The sequence below is a fragment of the Ursus americanus genome, chromosome 11, assembly GCF_024610735.1.
Source record: "Ursus americanus isolate L20-20 chromosome 11, mUrsAme1.1.p, whole genome shotgun sequence".
NCBI lineage: Eukaryota > Metazoa > Chordata > Mammalia > Carnivora > Ursidae > Ursus > Ursus americanus.
This window is the reverse complement of record NC_142137.1, coordinates 41,078,570-41,082,327: the sequence shown is the minus strand read 5'-3', so window position 1 is coordinate 41,082,327 and position 3,758 is coordinate 41,078,570. Positions and strand designations below refer to the sequence as shown.

Below are 3,758 nucleotides of genomic sequence, written 5' to 3'. Positions count from 1 at the left end.
TAAATCTAGTAAGTTAAACCAACTAACAACCTAAATAGTTTTGTTGGAGTGGCAATTTGAGTGTGCTTCTATGATGGTCTGTTTCCAAAGATAACTGCCTACTTTAAGTTCCTTTAGGGCAAGGATTTTGTTTTATTCATCATTTGGTACTCTATGGTGAGTGAAGTGCTTTAAATATAGTAGGTGATCAATGACTTTTATTTCATGAATAGCAGAGAGTGGAAAATTATGAACTAAAAAGAAAATTAGTTTAAAATGTAAATTCTAGGAGCTCCTGGGTGGCTCAGTTGGTTAAGCCTCCAACTCTAGATTTTGGCTCAGGTCATGATCTCAAGGTTGTGAGATCAAGCCCCATGGCTGACTCTGCCCTCAGCAGGGAGTCTGCTTCTCTCCTTCTCCCTCTCCCTGCTCCCACTGCCCTCTCTCTTTCTCAAACAAATCTTTTTTTTTTTTTAAATGTAAATTCTAGGGGAAAATTTCCATTGATAGAAATAAGAATCCTGCTTATTATCCAGGGCCCTATCATGCAGTCTTGAAGGAAATGAAAACTGTGAATTCCAATATATAATTATTAAAATAAACATTTCATCTTTTTTGTGACACCAAGTTAAATAATCACATAAATCTGGTCTTGGCCAATTTGGTGTGGGCAGAGAGATAGCTTGATTCTTAATAAAGATTATTTGGGATGGGCACACTATTTCCCATCGTCTCTGAAACCTCAGTCCTTCTGCCCATGCTTTTTGGCGATAATGCCTTTGCTTTTGAGTAGGAGGACTTGCTAGACCACAAACTTCCAGACTCAATTTTTGTATATCCTGATGAAAATTCTCAGATTTCTCTACTGAATGTAAACAGATGTGTAATGTGTTTAAATTGAAACTTACTGAGTGTTGGCAAAGATTTGCTCAAGTGAATAGGGTGGTGCGTTTGTACTGATCGAGTTGTTTGAAACATTAAAGTGATAAAACACAATAATCTAAACTTGGGATATGGTGGCATGTCTGCCTCAGGCCACCACCTGCTCTGTCACTTCTGCCCCTTCCGGATTTCTCTGAAATTTACTGACCTTTTTGCCTATTTTCCTGATGTTCCACTTAAATCCCTACATTTTGTTGTTTCTTTCACATGTACATTATGATGACGCTTCATTCTCTCCGCTTGAATCTTTCTCAAACTATATTCCAGGGTGACTGCCCCAATTTAGATACAATGCTAATAACATTTAAAAATGAATTAAACTCTTTGGTCTGGGCTGCCAACATGCCATCCAGACTGAAGAAGTTCCGGAAGCTTTGGGGCCACGTAAGCCGTGGACACAGCCACATTGGCAAGCACTGGAAGCACCCAGGATGCCGGGGTCATGCCGGTGGCATGCATCACCACAGGATCAACTTTGACAAATATCACTCAGGTTACTTTGGAAGAACTGCTATGAGGCATTACCACTTTAAAAGGAACCAGAGCTTCTGCCAAACTCTCAACCTTGATAAACGTGGACCTTGGTCGGTGAGCAGACACAGGTAAATGCTACCAAAAACAAGACTAGCGCTGCTCCTATCATAGATGTGGTATGATTAAGCTACTACAAGGTTTTGGGAAAGGGAAAGCTCCCAAAATAGCCTATCATCATGAACACCAAATTCTTCAGTTAGGAGAGCTGAGAAGATTAAGGATGTGTGTGCATGCACACGCAAGGCTAGGGGCGGGGTGGTGGTGGTGGTGGTGGTGGTGGTGGTTATGTCCTGGTAGCTTGAAGCCACATGGAGGGAGGTTCATTAAATGCCAACAAGTGCTTTAAAAAAAAAAAAGAATTAAAAAAAAATTCCCAATGATCTCAGTAAACAGTACCATGTGATACCATGGTTGATATTTCCCAGAGGTTTTAACAAAAGGCTCACAATACTGACCTAGACAAATGTAGATATGGTAACTGAAAAACAATAGGTTGATATAATTCAATTATAAATTGCTACTATTTGAGACTAGCAAGTGAACATCCTGAGAACATAAATAAAAACTAAGTGCGAATTGGAGTAGAAATCTAGAATAAGTGAGGTTATATTTTGAAACTCAAAATCAAAGGGGAAAATTCATAGGATTTCTATATCCAAGTTTTATCTACCAAGAGGAAATCTCATTTGGGGTAGAGATAATGTACTCAATATATATTTAAGTATGAATGGATTTTGTTTTAGTAGGTATGCATAGGCTTCTGAAGTAAAGTTGGGTAAAGCCAGTATTTTTGGTGTCTAAAATGTAACAGACAAACATCACATAAAGTACATGTAGTGGTTAGTCTAAACTTTTAAGTTGCGCCAAGCCTGTGGTGAGGTATCACTCCTCACTAGAGGTAGTTAACAGAGGTGAGTCTCTCTGAAGATGGCACTTTTATAAGCAAGTTATTTTAAATTATATTTATTCTCTTTGAGATTTTATACTCCTTGCAAGCTAATAAGTTTGCCTGTCACAGTTAACATAAATGCGGGTAGAAGATACAAGACTCCTGGTTCAGAAACAAAAGATCTTATCAGCAATAGCAATTGCAATAGCCAGTGTATCAGTATTTTCTTGTGCTGGTTCCCCACACCCCAGTTCCCACCAGATAGTGCAAAGGTTAGGTAATGCCTGTCCACACAGGAGCTGGTGTTAAACTAGACGTGTCTTGAGATTAGGGAACCTGAATCTTTCATAATAGATGTAACTATTCGTGTCTTTTACTCTGAAGATAAGCATGCTTTTTATTATACAAGACAGTAGGCAAACCTGCCCTTTGCTTTGGGAAAACAGCAAAGGCCCATCTTTCAGTGGGTCCTCATCTTTCAAGGTTCTTCGTTTTACAAATACCCATGAAAAGATAGTCTGGAAAAATGATAGAAAGTGCCTCTGTGCTCAAGATGTGGAAAAATGGAAGAAACTTACGAACTGTTCTCTCAAAACGAAATTTGACAAAAATGGGCCTCTTCTCTAGATAACCTACATTTAAATTATTGAAGGGTCTGAGAAGCCTTTTCCTTTTATTCTGCCGGAACAGTGGTACTGAGGTGACCCCAGACGGTCCAGAACATCTTAAGAGGATTTGACATTTTTGTCTTCTCTACCGGATAACTACAGTGGCAAACATACAGCTGAATCCTCCTTTGAGCTGACTAATCTACCTACCCTTCCACACAAAAAAATAATAAATAATAATAATAATAATAATAATAATAATAATAATAATAAAGGATTCTGGCAGCCTTGCTTCATTCATTCACAGTTAAGATAGCAATATCATAAATATTTCACTACATCCTAACCTTCCACTCGGATTTCTGACCGGTTCATGATCCCTTTAGCTCCTGACTTTTGCCTTCTTTCCTGTATCCTTACATTTGTTTCTTGAATCTTCTGTTTAGTAATAGTCCTTTGGTAGTGACTTGTAATCCCTCTGATAATACTAGTGCTTACTCCTTGGCTTACATCTATTGTTCAATGCTCTGCAAAACAAATCTGATCCAGCCAGACCTTCTGGATTCTATCTCATGCCTGAGAGCTGGTCCACAGGGTTGAAGTCCACACCCAGTTTTCACCAGCTTTTATGAAAAGAAGCCAGACTCTGCCCCAAACATGAACACCTTCTGTAAGATCTCCGCCAGATGGCCGTCAAGCTTTTACTTGATTTGTATCTTCTGGGTTGTTAGTACAGTCAAAAGAATCAAACAGTAACGTACATTTGGGAGTTATATTTTAAAAAAACAACTCAATAAACCTTGGAT

The 3,758-nt window shown here is 38.7% G+C and overlaps 1 pseudogene; it reads left to right on the top strand.

Moving 5' to 3' along the window:
- Positions 1-1,263: 1,263 nt before the first annotated feature.
- Positions 1,264-1,752, top strand: LOC123797640 (large ribosomal subunit protein uL15 pseudogene; annotated as a pseudogene).
- The last annotated feature ends 2,006 nt before the right edge of the window (positions 1,753-3,758 follow it).